The following is an 18,084-nucleotide window of genomic DNA, read 5'->3' as shown; positions in this document are numbered from 1 at the left end:
ATCATGATGGACCTAAAGAGGAAAATGTGTACAACTTTGTTAAGTATATATAGGGTTTTGTTTGCTATCCATGGGTCTTGAACATAGGGCCTGGCCACTGTCTCTGAGCTTCTTTTTTATTGTGAAAATACCATACAGAGGGGTTACAATTATATGGGCAAGATAGAGTACATTTCTTATCAAGCATTGTTGTCTCCTCCTTTGTTTCCCCATACTATCCCTTCCCCTCTCTACCCCCACACCCTCCTACCACCACCACCCCACCCACCCCAGTCCCTCACCCGACCAAAGTTGTAAAGTTTGTTTTTCAACATAACGTCTTGTACATCTCATTGTTGTAATGAGTCCAACTCTAACCCAATTTAAACGATTTGTTTTTTTCCCTTCCCCTCCACAAATTATATCAACATCAAATACAGTGAAAGCAGGGCTTATACCATGGTGGAGGTACATACAAAGCAATAAAGAAATCATCTTTTAAGTATGTTGGAAACAATCACAAGAAAGAAAAAAAGACATTTGAATCCCTATCTTGGAGTTCATTTGAACTAACATCAACTTGTCTGACAGTTTCTGTTTGTCTTAGACATATACTAGTTATTGCAAATAAGGGAAACTATGTGACCTATATTTCTTTGGGCTTGCCTTACTTCACTTAATATAATTTTTTCCAAGTCTTTCCATTTCCTAACACATGGGACAATGTCATTCTTTCTGATGGAGAAATAGAATTCCAAGGCTAGTCTTCTACCGAGTTCCAACAACACTTCCAGTTTTTCTGAGTAGTTTATTGGAGATAAGAGTCTTATAGACTTTTTTTTTCTGGGCTGGCTTCAAACTGCAATCCTCAGATTTCAGCCCCCTGAGTAGCTATGATTACAGGCATGAACTAACAGGCTCCTGGTTTATATATATATATATATATATATATATATATATATATATATATATCTTTAAGAACTTACAATTAAAGCCCACAAAGATTAAAAGGTGCACAATGCAGCATACTCAATTTTTATTTTTTCCCACTGGATCATCGGTTAACTGAGTTAAAGATTTGCCGCAAAATTAGTTTATGAAGACAGAATTCCTTCTGCAAAGACCCTTGACATGGTCAGATAATAAGTCAGACCCTCATAGAAGGGAGTAGGAATTGTCTCGGAAAACCAGGCAAAAGATCTGAATTAGGAAGTAGTGTGCTGCCTTCCTCAGCTTACTCAGCTTTATTATCTGAAGAAGGAAGGATTGAGTGGGAAGAGGTCAAGTTCTAGGGGCAGTTTTGGGGTTTATTTTGCTCTCTCTCCAAATCCTCTAGTATCGGACTGCTGACTAATAGCCTCTTCCTTTGAAAACTCCCCACGTTATCTCACTCTATCATGAGAGGAGATCTCACTTCTGTGGAGAGGAGCTTGCTTTTGCATCCTTCAGACACATAGTCTGCAGACATCAAAAGACCAATGCTACAAATGGAACCCAAGCTGCTCAGTTTTATAAATGATGTAAGGGCCATTTTATGACAATGAATCTGCAAACTGACCATCATCAATCCAATAGTTGAAATAGCAGCCCTAGACAGTGGATGATGTAAGATGTTATTTGATCTGCATTCTCACTTCCCTTCCTTTCCATTTTGGATATTTGCCATAATGTGGATCTTAGCATCAAAAAGTTTAAGAAATTGAGACATGACCCCAGAGAAATAAGCAAAAAAAAATATACAGAAAGATTGTTTTGTGTAATGTCCTCTTAGGCAAATAAAGTTTTTTTTAAATAAAATGAGTAAGAAAGAAAAAGGTTAAGTGAAATTGTTTTAAGTAAGTATTTTTTCTGATTCTCCCATATTCCATTAAGAAAAATTCTCGTGACAAAAATAGATTCACTCAAAGCAGCAATAACGCAGGTTTTGCAGAAGCACAATGTTTCTGTTTCCTATAATATCAGCTGAACCTTCTGTGGGAGCCAGGAGAAGAACATGGCAGTGGGACGCTGGTAGAAAAAGTAGGAGTGAGGATCTGATGAAAACATGCATCGAAACTCACCTAAAAGTGCAAGAGATGCGGTTTCTGCTTAACTATCTGTATCTATCATTTTTCTTTTTCTAATCCCAGTTCTACAAGCCTCAGCCACTGTCAAGGTCAGATGTACAATGTCACCACAGAAGACAATGGTGTGTGTGTGTGTGTGTGTGTGTGTGTGTGTGTGTGTGTGTGTGTGTGTGTGTGTGTGTGCGTGTGTGTGTGTAAAAAGTGAGGCTTAAAGTCATGCAACATATCCTAAACTATGGTTTAACAATATGCAGTGTCCACACATTGATATTAGGTTTTGAAAGTCTAGAGCAGAATTATATCCACTGATTAAGGTTTATAATTTCAAGTCAAGTAATAAGGCAGTGCCTTCTAGTACTACATCACAAAACTCCAATTAAAGAACCCAGAAAAATAATGGGATTATAGAATTTCAAACCACAGGCATGTTATTCTGGGGAATAATAGAGATGAGGAAGACTGAGGTCCCAGGCTAGTCTAGGCAAAGTGTTAACAAGAAGACTTTATCTCAAGAAATACTTCTGGCTAGGTGGTTCATGCCTGCAATCCCAGCTCTGAGGGAGGTGTATGGACTCAATGCCCAAAAATTACTTTAAATACTGAAAACAAGAAGGGGGCTGGTGGTTTGGTAGAGTGCATGCCTAGCATGTATAAGGCTTTGAGTCCAATCAAACAACAATACTATAAAAAAAGCAAACAAATGTAAGATGTGCTCATTAGATGGATTCAAATACCTATGCAAGAAGCCATAAAAGTACGGCTTCTTTCCACTCTATAAGAAATATTTAGAATTTGGTGAAGTTATGAGAAGTGTGCAGCACAAGCACTATGCAGCTGTAAATTATCTATACAGCACTCTTAATCACCATGCCTGAACACTTGCTGGATTTCACTTAGACTTAAAATCAGTTATTGGCCTTTGGTAAGCAGACATTTATGTCAGACCCATAGAAAGAGCAGATAAGTTGATTGAGTCAATTGAGTTAAATGATAGACATCTGGAAACAACCTGCTTAAACTGTATACAAAGGAAAACCACCAACACTAGAACTTAGTATTTGGTTATTCCCAGTGCAAATTGAGATGTGTGCAGTTGTAGAGCTTTACTGGCCTTTGCATGCTGGCTTTTCAGATACTAGTCAATGTGCAAGCATAGAAAGCTCCATTGCTGTGTGCTCTGCCACAACACTAAGACCATTAGTGTTGTAGGATGATAGGGAAACTCCTCACAGAACACAACATAGCCATTGTTATCTTGCACGAATAAGAAAGCTGTCAAGCTGGGCACCAGTGGCCCATGACTGTGAACCTAGCTACTCAGGAGGCAGAGATCTAAGTATGGCAGTTAAAAACCAGCCTGGACAGGAAAGCCCTTCAGATACTTATCTCCAATAAACCACCAGAAAACTAGCAGTGGCACTATGGCTCAAGCGATAGAGAACTAGCCTTGAGCCGAAGAGCTAAGAGACAGTTCCTAGGCCTAGAGTTCAAGACCAATGACCAACAAAACAACAAAAAAAAAAAGAAAGAAAGGAACAAAGAATAAAGAAAGAAAGAGAAAGAGAGAGGAAAGAAAGAAAAGAGAGAGAAAGAAAGAAAGAAAGAAAGAAGGAAAGAAAGAAAGAAGGAAAGAAAGAAGGAAAGAAAGAAAGAAAGAAAGAAAGAAAGAAAGAAAGAAAGAAAGAAAGAAAGAAAGAAAGAAAGAAAGAAAGAAAGAAAGAAAGAAAGAAAGAAAGGAAGAAAGGAAGGAAGGAAGGAAGGAAGGAAGGAAGGAAGGAAGGAAGGAAGGAAGGAAGGAAGGAAGGAAGGAAGGGAAAATTGAAAAACAGAAAGACACCTGTCAAGATGAGAGCTATGGCAAAGCTTCAGCCTCTGCAGATAAAGACATCCTGACCTGGGAGATGGCTCAAGGACAGAGGAATTGCTCTTAGTAAGAGAAAAATTTTCCACTGAGCACATACCACTAGAATGCAGCAGATGCCCAGCACTTGCCTACTCCCCAAGTCCGTGTGGCCAGAGTCATTAGCAGCCTAGCTGCCAAGTCCCCTCTGCTTCCCACCTCCTGGGAACATTGTGGACCAGCTCAGAAGGAGGTTTCAGAAGAGCATAAAGAGCCATGCAGCAAAGCAGTGGTGCAAAAGCACAAAGCACATGTCTCTCACCTCTGGGTTTACAGATATTCTCAGATGATTTGTGGATAACAAGACTTGGGGGAAGCTTCCTGAAATTACTCTGCATTGATAGGCACTCTTTGTCTGCCTCACACTGAAAGGCAACAACTTGTCTAAAGGCTGGTCTCCTCTGTCGCCAATAAATTCCTTTTCCCAGTCATCACTCCTGTAACAGACATATGTATGTTGGCTGATAGCACATCCTTGAATAGAGATGTACCTGCCAAGGTTTTGAAATCACAGTGGTCTGTGAAGTCCTATCACCAGTTGTCTTCCACTATCATCTCAGAATTAGACCCAAAGCGGGTCGCAATTCCAGGACTTATCAACAAAACACTGTCCATATGAGAACCTTGTCAAAGTCTACTTAAAGATACCTTTTAGTTTAATTCTATGTCTGACAGAATAACCACCCCCTACTTTTTTGGTCTAGGATATGTACAGCTCTAAACTGGGAGACTTTTAGAGAATGAGATTAGAGAGAATGGGTCTTCTGGACAGGATCTGCTATAGGTATGACAAGGTGGAAGGAAAAAGGAAACAGCGTAAGGAAATATGATTAACAAGGCCGAAGTGGTCAAAAGAAATCTCTCCAATGCAAGAAGGTCCTTCTGACAAACCTGTTCTTGTTGGGCCACGGCCTGGTATGGTGGTGCCACTTTAGACTCTGGTCCCATTAGAGCAACATACATGTCAGGGCTTCTTCATTCCAGGGCCTAGGATGACTACGAGAAGTTCATTCCCTGTTCCTACCTCTGCTTTCTAAAAGGGTACATACATCAATGGGCTCTCTTCTTTCCCGCTACAAACATTCTACCAGTGTTCCCTCATGACACAACACTTCAGTGCCAATCTGGGTGTTTTTCCATGAGTCCTAATATTTTGTCTTCTGAGCCTAACATTTGTTTTTTGTTTTTGTTTTTTGTTGATATTTTATTTTTTTACATTTTATTTTTATTTTATGTTTTTTCTTGCTGCAAAAATTAATTTTATTTAATGTGCAAATACTATACAGAGTTGTTACAATTACATAGGCAAGATAGTGAGTACATTTCTTATCAAGCATTGTAGCCTCCTCCTTTGTTTACCATTCCCATCCCTTCCCATCCTCCCTGCCCCCCACCCAATCCCCCTCCAGCAAGTTGTAAAGTTCGTTTTTGCCATGACAAATTGTACTTCTCATTGTTACAATAGGTCAACCTGTATCCTTATTTGAATGACTTCTTTTTCCCCTTCCCCTCCACAAATTATACCGACATCAAATATAGTGAAAGCAGGGGTTATACTGTGGGGGAGGGACATACAAAGCAACAAAGAAATAATCTTATAATTGGGTAAGAAACAAATGCATGAAAGAAAAAAAAACATATAAAATACATATCTTAGGGTTCATTTTCCAAACATCTCCTTATCTGACCTTTTCTGCTTGATGCAAATATATACTAGATATTGCAAATAAGGGAAATCATGGGACCTATGTTTCTTTGGGCTTGGCTTACTTCACTTAATATAATTTTTTTGAGTCTTTCCATTTCCTAACAGATGAGGCAATGTCATTCTTTCTGATGGAGGCATAGAATTCCATTGAGTATATATACCACATTTTCTTGATCCATTCATCTACTGAGGGGTATCTGGGTTGGTTCTAGATCTTAGCTATGGTAAATAATGCTGCAATAAACATAGTTATGCTGGTAGCTATAGTGTGGTCTTGTTTGTAAACATTTGGGTAAATGCCCAAAAGTGGGATTGCTGGGTCATAGGGGAGTTCTATGTGGTGTCTTTTGAGGAACCTCCATACAACTTTCCAAAGTGGTTGAACAACTTTACACTCCCACAAACAAAGAAGTAAGGTTCCCTTCTGTCCACATCCCCTCTAGCAACTATTGTTATTAGAGTTCTTGATTTTTGCCATTCTAACTGGTGTGAGTTGGTATCTCAATGTTGTTTTGATGTGCATTTCTTTTTATGGCTAGGGAGGTTGAGCATTTCTTCCTGTGTATATTGGCCATCCTTCTTTCTTCTTCAAAGAAGTTTCTCTTTAAGTCTTTAGTCCACTTATTTATTGGGAAGTTGTTTCTTTGAGGATTTGTTGTTGGGGGATTTAATTTTTTGAGTTCGAATTATATTTTAGATATGAGACCCTTGTCCGTTGTATGACTAGTGAAGATCTTCTCCCAATCCGTGGGCTTTCTATTGATCTTGCTAGCTATGTCCTTTGTCATGCAGAAGCTCTGCAACTTTATATAATCCCATTTGTTCAACATTTCTTTGATTTGTTGTGTTTCTGGGTCTCTATTAAGAAAATTTCGGGCAGCGCCAAGGAGACCTAGGGTTTCTCCTATTCCATCCTGTAATGTTTTCAGTGTCTGCTTTGACTCCAAGGTCTTTGATCCATTTGGAATTGATTCTGTTACATGGTGATATATAAGTATCTAGCTTTAGTTTTCTACAAGTAGTTAACCAGTTTTGCCAGCACCATTTACTGAAGAGGCTGTCTTTCTTCTATTCTATTTTTTTATCTCCCTTATCGAATATTAGATGGCTATAGGTCTGTAGGTTCATTTCTGGGATTTCAATTCAATTCCTTTGGTCCTGAGGTCTGTTCTTGTGCTAGTAACAAGCTGTTTTGATTACTATGGCTTTATAGTAGAGTTTGAAATTTGGTATTGATATTCCTCCAGCAGTGTTCTTTCCGTTGAGGAGCGTTTTTCCTATTCGGGGTCTTTTATTGTTTCATATGAATTTTTGGATTGCCTCTTCTATTTCCTTGAAGTATGAGGTTGGAATGTTGATAAGTATCACATTGAATTTGTAGATAGCCTTGGGAAGTATTGCCATTTTCACGATGTTAATCTTTCCAATCCAGGAGCATGGGAGTTTTTCCCATTTTCTAAGTTCCGTTTTTATTTCATTTTTCGTTTTTGAATTTTCATCATAGAGGTCCTTCACTTCTTTGGTTAAGTTAATTCCTAGGTATTTTATTTTTTGTGGGGCTACTACAAATGGAGTTGCTTTCCTAATTTCAGCCCCACTTTTCTAACATTTGTTACCTTTTCCTCCTTTTGGTGCTGAGGACTGAACAGAGAGTCTTGTGCATGCCAGGGATGTACTCTACCATTGAGTTGCATCTTCACCCAGAGCTTTGCGTATCATACTAGTCAAGGACTCTATTAAGTATTTGATACAATTACCAAGGTACATGAGAATAAGGGAGATGCTGCACTTAGCATTTGACAAAATAATCAACCTGTCTATAGGAGTCACCTCAATGTTGGCTTGTGTGGCAATGAGTGCAGACCTCTGGCTGGGAGGAAACAAAAGCCATGCCTGAGAAATATATGGTGATCTACTGATATAATTATCAAGAAGAGTTTTCTGAGGGGTGAGGCAAGAGTTATTAATTGTGAAACAAGAACTACTTCGTCAAGAGTGTAAACTAATAATCCAAAGCCACCAGAAAAGGCTCATAAATGAGTATTTAAGAGAAAACAAAAAAAATATTCTTAGTCATTTGTTGTTGGGGGATTTAATTTTTTGAGTTCCAAGTATATTTTAGATATGAGACCCTTTTCCGTTGTATGGCTAGTAAAGATCTTCTCCCAATCTGTGGGCTTTCTATTGATCTTGCTAGCTATGCCGTTTGCCATGCAGAAGCTCTGCAACTTTATGCAATCCCATTTGTCCAATATTTCTTTGATTTGTTGTGTTTCCTGGTCTCTATTCAGAAAATTCCGGGCAGCGCCAAGGAGACCTAGGGTTTCTCGTATTCCATCCTGTAATGTTTTCAGAGTGTCTGCTTTGACTTCGAGGTCTTTGATCCATTTGGAGTTGATTCTGGTGCAGGGTGATATATACGGATATAGCTTTAGTTTTCTACATGTAGTTAACCAATTTTGCCAGAACCATTTACTGAAGAGGCTGTCTTTCTTCCATTCTATTGTATCAAATCCTCAAAGAAACAACTGCCCAATAAATAAGTGGGCTAAAGACTTAAAGACAAACTTCTCTGAAGTAGAAAGAAGGATGGCCAATAGACACATGAAGAAATGCTCAACATCCCTAGCCATAAAAGAAATGCAAATCAAAGCAACATTGAGATACCACCTCACAACAGTTAGAATGGCAAAAATCAAGAACTCTAACAACAACAGATGCTGGAGGGGATGTGGACAGAAGGGAACCTTACTTCATTGTTGGTGGGAATGTAAACTTGTTCAACCACTTTGGAAAGAAGTATGGAGGTTCCTCAAAAGACTTCACATAGACCTCCCCTATGACCCAGCAATCCCACTTTTGGGAATTTACCCAAATGTTTACAAACAAGACCACACTAAAGCTTCCAGCACAACTATGTTTATTGCAGCATTATTTACCATAGCTAAGATATGGAACCAACCCAGATGCCCTTCAGTAGATGAATGGATCAAGAAAATGTGGTATATATACACAATGGAATTCTATGCCTCATTCAAAAAAAAAATGACATTGCCACCTTTGTTAGGAAATGGAATAACTTGGAAAAAATATATTAAGTGAAGTAAGCCAGGCACAAAGAAACACAGGTCCCATGGTTTCCCTTATTTGTAATATCTAGTATATGTATGAGTCAAGTGGAAAAAGTAAGATAATGTGATGTTAGGAAAATGAATCCTTAGATAGGTATCTTAATGTTTTTTTTTTTCTTTCATGCATGTGTTTCTAATGCATTTATAAGATTATTTCTTTGTTGCTTTGTATGTCCCTCCCCCACAGTATAACCCCCGCTTTCAATATATTTGATGTCAGTGTAACTTGTGGAGGAGATGGGGAAAAACAAGTCGTTTAAGGATTCAGGTGGACCTGTTGCAACAATGAAAAGTACAAATTGTCATGTCAAAAACGAGCTTTACAATGTCGGTGGGGGGTAGATGGGGAAGGATTGGGTGGGCGGGGAGGGGGGGAGGCTGGGAAGGGAGGTGAAGGTTAAACAAGGAGGAGGCTGCAATGCTTGGTAAGAAATGTATTCATTATCTTGCCCATGTAATTGTAACCCCTCTGTACAGTATGTTCACAAATAAAATAAAATTTAAAAAATATTCTTAGTCAAATACTGGTAGATATGCTAGGTGGGACCTCCATCACAGCTTGGCCTCAATCCTTAACCCACTGAGGAGTGAGAGTGCTTTGGCCAGACCTGCCTTCAGTTCTGACCCAGCAGCCTTATTGGGTTTGGGGATCATCCAACCTGATCAGTTCCAGTACTAGAGACCCAGGAATGTCAATTTGCTGGCCAACACCTACTCCCTAGGACTTCCACATTAGAAGCTAATTGCACTTTGATATGCCTTGGGGCAAGGACAGAAAACATCTTGCTTCTAGTCACAGATCACCCCCTGGGGAAGTTTACTTTCTAATGAGTGAGATCAGCTTGGCTTAAAGATCTATACCCCACTCATCTCCACCCTACTCCAACCTCAGGCCTGGTAGAGGAAAGCTTAGGGAAATTACTATTTCCCAACTTTACTAGAATTAAGGAACTTGCACCTCACCCAGTAGTATCTTTTCCTTAGAGCTTTCTAAAAGTTGCTAAATTCCCATAGGTCCTGTTTCTGAATAAAAAGGGGCTTACAGGTTATTGGTGGCCATGGAGGAATGCCTGGCACAGACAACCTACCTGAAGCCTCACTGCAAGAAGAGTGAAAGATTCTGGCAAAAAGAACCCTTGACTGATGTGGCCTCCTGTGAAAACAGAAATGTTCGACCTCTTCCTGGCCATTGTAGGTTCTAAGCAATTGAGATTTCCATCTTACTCATGTAAAGTAACCATACCCAATAGTCTAGCTCCATGCATCCCTTTTGTCCTTACAACTCCCCTCAGATAGCTTTGAATGCTGGAAAAGTGAGTATGAGAATGGGTCATTGGGCCATGTCTCCCCTTCTCTCCTTCACTTGGAAGGACAGAATCAAGCAGTTCTTGATACACTATGGGGCTGGTCAGCTTTTCACTCCCTCAAAGAGCTAGACTCACTTCTGTCCTTAATGTTGCCAGATGCCTTGAGAAACTACCCTGGCAACCAAGATCTTGCACTCATCCTGTGAATTCTGCTTCACTGTAAACTGAACTGTAAGCACAGGGATCGGGGTTCCTGCTACAATTTCTGGAGAATGTGACTGCAATCCCTCTGATGGGGCATGAGACAAGAACCTATCATTGTGTGAAGGAGAAGTAGATCTCTAATGGCCAGTATTCATAACTGCCTTTTGTGGTTCCATTCCCAAAGAGGAATGTGTAATGGGTGGCAGGTATAGCCAGTCCTGTGTCAGAATAAAGGAGGAAGAGGCCCTGCTACCTCAGTGCCCAGACAAGCCTTGAACGTCAATCCTGTCAGTACTCCAAACATCAAATTGGTACTAGGAAAATTGTAACATTTAGTTTTCGTTTTCTTTCTCTTCAAACTGCTTTTTTGCTACTGGCATGCTATTGAGAGATTGCTAACTTTAGAACTGGGCCAGGGAAAATAAAAAATATTGGCATTTGTCATACTCCTCTTCAAAATAGCAGGAATACCATGAATTTGAAACTCCTCTTGAGCACCAGTCCTATATTGCTAAGATTAAATCCTGCTGGCCACCTTTATATTTCAAATACATTGAAAGAATAAAAGGGATTCTTAAGAAGAATAAGGACTAAGAGTATAAAATGTATACTTCTTTATTTATATAAATAAGGCTTTCATACAATTATATTTAAAAGAAATCTGTATTTTTACATTCACCACCAGTGAGTTTCTGACAGGAAAGGCTGTGCATAATGATACACAGCAAGGATCCCACTCCAGGACAACAGGAGCTCAGGAAAGCACCATTAATTTGAGAAGTAGGCAGGCTCTGACACTCCTGTTGCACTGCTAGCAATGGGAAGTCTTAAACTAGTTCCTCCACCAAGTCTTCTTCAAATTCCCCCTGTTCATCAGCAGTGTCATCTTGGCACTGCTGGTACTTGGACACCAGGTCATTGATATTGCTCTCAGCTTCAGTGAACTCCATCTCATCTATGCCCTCACCTATGTACCAGTGCAAGAATGCATTGCACTGGAACATGCCACTGAACTGCTCTGAGATGCACTTGAAGGGATCCTAGATGACTATGTTGTTGCCGATGAAGGTGGCCGACATCGTGAGTCCATGTGGGGGTGGGGTGGGGGGGAAGGGAAGGGGGGATATCACACACAGCCGTCTTCACATTGTTGGGGATCCAGTCTCCAACGTAGCTGCTGTTCTTGTTCTGCACGTTGAGCATCTGTTCATCCACCTCTTCATGGACATGCAGCCTCGGAAGATGGCAGCCGCTGTCAGGTAGCAGCCACGGCGGAGATCACAGGTGACCATCAAGTTCTTAGGGTCAAATATCTGCTGGGTGAAGCTCGCGCACTGAGAGAGCATGGTACTGCTGGCTGGCACGGCTGGCCAGGGGCACAAAGCCAGGCATGAAGAAGTGCAGGCGGGAAAGAGCACCATATTCAAGGCCAGCTTGTGCAGGTCTGCATTCATCTGGCCAGGGAAGCACAGGCAGATGGTAACCCCGCTGTTGGTGCCTGACACCAGGTGGTTCAGGTCCCCATAGTTGGGCGTGGGCAGCTTCAAGTTACAGAAGCAGATGTTGTACAGGGCCTTGTTGTCGATGCAGAAAGTTTTATCTGCATTTTCCACCAGCTGGTGGACAGAGAAGATCGCGTTGTAGGGTTCCAGCACTGTGTTTGACACCTTCGGGGAGGGCATGACACTGAAGGTGTTCATGGTGTGGTTTGGGTACCCCTCTTGAATATTGTTGAGAATCAGGGTGCCCATGCTTGACCCGGTGCCACCTCCCAAAGAGTGGGCCAGCTAGAAACCCTGTAGACAGTCACACCTTTCTGACTTCCGCCTCACCACATCCAGTACCGGCTCCACCAGCTCAGCTTCCTCTGTGTAGTAGCCCTTGGTCCAGTTATTGGTTGCCCCGCTCTGGCCTATCAGACAGAAGCCATGATGGGACACACACTCCAAGAATATTTACTGTGCCATTTGCATTGTGAAGACAACAGGACTCTTCTGAGCCAACCTTTGCTTTTAATTTAGATAACTTTGGTGAAATAAAGGAAATGTTTTCATTGTATCTGGGACCCTACAAATCACCCAGGTTCTAAAGAAATAAAGACAATGTGGAGGAAGATACATTTTAACCCAAATCAACTACTTGTAGAAATGAAGAACAGAGCCTGCCTCAATACTGGAAATGTAATTAGTTTCACAGGAGGGACAGAAGCACATTGTGATCATAGGAAAGCTAAGCTGCAAGCACTTGTCTGCACCTTGCTCACACAGAGCTATGCTTTGATTTCTGGTGTCCTGAAGTAGTTCTCTGTTATTGCCGGGCCTTTGAAATGACCAGCAGTTCTGAAACCTTGTTGGAGGCTTTCCCTGATTGCTGATCTTTCCCTTCAGAGGCTTCTTTGTCATGGAGGGCTTGCAGAGTTGCACTGATCTGAGCTGTCTGAGTGGCCAGGGGCATGACTCCAGTGGACTGGAATAGGTGGGTTAGGTGAGGACAATATCTAGGTGTATAAAGGCTCAGCCCAGCACTGGAGTGCCTGGATGTTAGGACCCATAGACCATGATGACATACCAAATATGAAGTTGTCTGGCCTGAAGCTCTGGCCAAATGGTCCTGATCTCACTGAGTCTAAGGTTCCAGGCTCTAGGTCCACCATGATGGCCCGAGGAACATATTTTTTGCCTGTGGAGACAAGAGTTGACTTAGGCCTATAATTGACAAGAAACTTAGGGGCAGAGCTTATGATTCTGAGTGACTCTCAGCATTCATTACAGAAATTACAGCATTTGAGACATGGAAACAGAAAAGATTGGTTCAACCATTGAGGGATTTTTTGAAGAGGAGATTAGCAGTGGTTCTCTCACTTCAGCCCTCCCTTCTTTTCAGGCCTCCTGATCACTTCCGCCTTTTGCACACCATCCCATCCCTGCCAATCCTCCAGGGCTAGTCAGTCTTTACTGATGCAGTCAATATAAGCTAGCTTATGTGGATTCAGAACAGGCAGAAGAAAGTAGAAATGCATTTGGAAGGTGGATGGAAAATGCCTCTCAACTGTGACTACCCTTTTTGCCCCTTGGCCAATGAGACAGTCATGAGACAATCAAATTGCTTCAGCTTTCTTGTCATCAGAGGTGATTCAAACTTATCCATTCTCTTTCTTGACACTGTCTCTCAAATTACAGAGGAACAATATGGTAATCTTGCTTCACAAAAAAAAAATGGAAAAGACAACATTGAAGGAAAAGCTCATTGCTTCATGATGAGTGTTGGGCTGTTAAGAGCCAGTTGTCATTGTTGGAGTTTTTTAAAGTTACTCACCCATAAATTCTTACAGGTGTCTTCCTTGCCAAGGTAATTCAAGTCATTGATTGATATTAGCCTTTAAAACTTCCATGGAGATGTTGAACATTTTTGTGATTACCATCTTGTTGTGAGATGAAATCCATTTCTGACTTAGTAAGGAATGGACTTGAGAATTCTGATAATTCTCTTAGAACTTCAATTCTGAAGGAAGCTAAATAAATCTTGATAGGATAAGAACAAATATATGTGAACTAATCCTTCCTCTTCATCCCTTTTCCTTCCCTAGTACTGTTAATTGGGCCACTGGCTCCTCTTCTCCAGTTCCAAATGCCTCAGGCCTTAACCCATTCCTTCTCCACCTCCTCGCATTTTTCTCGTCTCCATTCCTGCCAGTTTTCATCTTCAGGTTCACCTTTAATTCACCTGCTATTGTCTCTGCACATTCCAACACTGTAGATTCCATTATACACTATTTTCTTCTCATATACTTGTACTGTACTCTATAGTAAATCCACTGGCTACATAGCATGTACCTGTTATTAAGTATGATGTCATGTAGAGACACTTGAATGTGTGTGGCAGATTATTTGTAGGTTCTATACAAATACTATTTTATATAAAGAACTTGAGTGTGTGAAGATGTTGTTATTGGTGGGGGTCCTCGAGCCCATTCCATGAGGATATTGAGGGGTGATTGAATTTTAAGTAATGGTGCTGTTTTCATACTTCTTTAAATGAACTTATGAACTTATTAAAAGACTATTTTTTCAGCCCTTTGTTTATGGATCAAATCTATAATCCTAGCTAATCAGGAGGCTGAGATCTGAGGATCATGGTTCAGTGTTGGCTCAGAAGGGAAGGAATGTACTTGGAACTCTTATTTCCAATTAACCACACACACGCACACACACACACACACACACACACACACACACACACACACACACACGCACCACAACACAACACAAAGCTAGAAGAGAAGCTCTATCAATTGAGCCACTAGTAGACTTCCATGTGAACAGTGACCTGATTGAGCCTCACAGGTGTCTGCTGGACCAGACATCCATTAAAAGGGCTAAAGGATGCAGATATCTCATACAAGCTGTGTGACATCTCTGATTGGGTCTGGGATGGATATGGCCACAGACTGTCCTATGACCTTGAGAGTCATATAGCTCTCTCCTACAGACAATTAAACCCTGTACAAAGCATCCCAGTAAGTACCTTCCCTTAGGACCCCTCCTGTCTAGCAAGACATTTGATATTCTCTTCTTCAATAAATCATTGCTGTTTTATTCTTCCCTCTGCATCCATGAACTCATTTTTTGAGATCATAGAGACAAAAGATGTGATTCAGTTATTAGGTTTTCAGTATCAACATGATGGCCTGCTTCAAAACAGAACTTTTATCTGCTTCCTGGGCACCAAAGCTGGTGGATCCTGAATGCTTTTATCTTGAGCCCTTTTTGTGTTGCCACCAAACCTGTGCTAGAGTATCATCAGTGCCCAAGGGACACACCGGGAATGCGTTTGTTCAAATCACACATGGTATACCTAGGTGTTGAGTCTGCAAACATGATGGGTACTCACAGATGTGTGACTTAGTGATGTCAGCCACTCAGCACAAGGTTTCCCTGGACCAGAGTCTCATCCCCATGCATTGAGTGGATGATAGGTGAAACCTTTGTTTCTCATACACAGATTATATCCTGGTTGTTCCTAGCAAATGAATTCCATAGACCCCAGGGGAAACAAGCTGAATCCTTCTTTTAGTCATTTCTTCCCTAACACTGACACATCTGCTCCTTGAAGACACCATGGCCACATACCTCTCAGTAGAGGCTTTCCAAGATCCTACTCCATCATGTCACCCACCCACTTCAGATCTTTTAGCAGCCACTTTCCTCTAATAAACACTTCCCTCACGTCCAGCCTCCCCTATGAAAGTCTTCACTGTTGGGTTTTTATCCTAATGTAGAGGTCACATGCTTAACTATCAAGGTCATGGTTATTTGATATCTTTGGGGTCTACACACAGGACTGCTCAGGGCCATATTGATCCAATGTCTATGGCTCTGTTCACAAGACTGCTCAGTGCCATGGTGATGGGATGTATAGTGTCTGCATATGGGACTGCTCAGTACTATAGTGAATGATGCAGAATATCCATAGAAGGGCACCATTTTCCCATTGAGATTTTCAGCTTTCATTACTTGTGTATAGCTGGTATTCCACACAGCACTCTAAAATCTATGGGAATTTAGGAGAGAGCCTCTTTATCATGAGTTAGCAGAGAATGGAATAAAATAGAATACTCAGCTGTAGTGGTGGTGGCTCTAGCTGGTATTTCTTGATACTCAGCAGACTAAGATCTGAGGATCTAAGTTCAAGGCCAGTCCAGGCAAGAAAATTCAGTGAGATTCTTATCCCTAATTAACCACCAAAAATCCCAAAGTAGAACTATGACTGAAGTGGTAGAGCACTAATCTTCAGCAAAAAAAAATCCAAATCAATGTTTATGCATTAATTTAAGCCTTAGGACCAACACACACACACACACACACACACACACACACACACACACACACACACACACACACACACACAACCATTTGTCCAGCACTGGTGGCTCACACACCTGTAATCCTAGCTATTTAGGACGCTGAGGTCTGAACTTCAGAGTTTCAATCCAGCCTAGGCAGAAAAGTTTGAGACTTATCTCCAATTAACCACCAGAAAACCAGAAGTGGTCCTGTGGCTCAAAGTGCAAAAGCACTAGCCTTGAGGGACAGTGTCTAGGTCCTGAGTTCAAGCCTTTCGACTGACAAGAAAAATAAAATGTAACACCTGGATCAGGTCCTTTGTCTCCTTTGTTTGAGGAAAGAGTCTACAGACAAAAAGGAAGAGGTAAGACAGCATAACTTTATTGAAAGAAAAGACCATCAGAACCCTTGCTAGACAGGAGAGGCCCATGGGAGGGAAGGCACTAGTTGGTGTGGGTTATGTAGGTATTAATGAGGTGTCTTTAGGAATGAACTATATGTCTCTCATGACCATTGGACAGTCTGCAGGTCATATCACTCCCCAGGCCTAGTCAGAAGCTCCACAAAGCCAACCCAAGATCTTTATGCATTCTTTAGTCCTTCTGAGTAAGTTATAATTTTGGTACCTACCTCTGGGGTATAGTCACCTCATCACAGTGTTCATTGTTCCAGGGGCAATGGGCCATGATATGATGTCAAGGAGCCTGCACACAGGACTGCTCAAGGCCAAAGTAAAAGAGAACTTCCATGGGAGAGAGACTTTGCCTCCATTGCACAGACATGCTCTTTTTTTTTTTTTTTTTTTGGTCCAGTTGTGGGGCCTGAACTCTCGGCCTGAGCACTGTCCCTCAGCTCTTCAGCTCAAGGCCAGTGCTCTACCACTTGAGCCACAGCGCCACTTCCGGATTTTTTCTTTTTGCTTATGTGGTGCTGAGGAATCGAACCCAGGGCCTCAGGCATGCAAGGCAAGCGCTCTACCACTGAGCCAACTTCCCAGCCCCTGAGCCAACTTCCCAGCACAGACATGCTCTTTTTATGTTCTGATAACTCTGGGCGGTTTTTCCATGTTTTCTCTTTTTTTTTCTCCAATGCTTTAGATGGAAACCAGGACATCATGCATGTAAGGCAAGCACTTTCCCATTGCACTTATATTTCTTTCCTTGGATTTGTTTTTAAATGAGCAGTAGATTTCATCTTTGTGTATAGGAAAATAGTTATCAAATATCTCCATTTTAAAGGTTTCAGCTGATGAATTAGCACAGTATTTTTTATAATCTAAAATAGAGATATTCTGCCTTGGATATGTCCAGAGGCCTCAGACATAAAAAGGCTTGGGATAACTGCTGTGCAATTGGAAAGGCCAGGCTGAAGCCTTTTCCTTTTGCCCCAGCTTGCTGTTGCACCAGTGCTCCTTTCACCAGAAATGCTCATTTTCTGCATTTCTGCTCTTTGACACTTAGCTAGAGGAGTCAGCTCCAGCCCTCTGAGAACTCTCTATGGGGGTGCGGAGTGGGGATTGCAGTATGGGAGAGGGCTTCTCTTCCCCCTCCATCTTTTGTGCTGGTCTTGGGCTTGATCTCAGGGACTGGCTCAGTCAGTTTTTCTGTTTGTTTATTTTTTCTTGCTTGTTTGATTTTTAGTCAAGAGTAGAACTTAGGCAACAGTTTCACTTCCAGATATTTGGGCTCCTAATTAGTGATGAGTCTCATGAACTTCCCTACACAGGCTGGCTTTGAACCTCATTCCTCAGATGTTTGCCTCATGAATAACGTGGATTATAAGCATGAGTCACAATCACCTGGCAGAGAGAAGGGTCTTCTTTCAGACATACCAACTACACAGTGACAAACATCAAGAGGGGTAGCCTCTTTGTTTCAGCTGACCGCATCTTTTTCCATCACATCCAGCGTCAGCCCTGTACCAGCTATGGAGAAGAGCTTGGTGCT

At 41.4% G+C, this 18,084-nt stretch overlaps 1 pseudogene; it reads right to left on the bottom strand.

The window, feature by feature from the left end:
* Positions 1 to 11,122: 11,122 nt before the first annotated feature.
* Positions 11,123 to 16,824, bottom strand: LOC138807399 (tubulin beta-2 chain-like; annotated as a pseudogene).
* Positions 16,825 to 18,084: the final 1,260 nt, after the last annotated feature.

Source organism: Dipodomys merriami, unplaced genomic scaffold, assembly GCF_024711535.1.
Source record: "Dipodomys merriami isolate MVZ:Mamm:240054 unplaced genomic scaffold, mDipMer1.0.p SCAF_101, whole genome shotgun sequence".
Lineage (NCBI taxonomy): Eukaryota > Metazoa > Chordata > Mammalia > Rodentia > Heteromyidae > Dipodomys > Dipodomys merriami.
The sequence above is the reverse complement of the archived record's forward strand: the minus strand, read 5'-3'. Positions and strand labels throughout refer to the sequence as shown.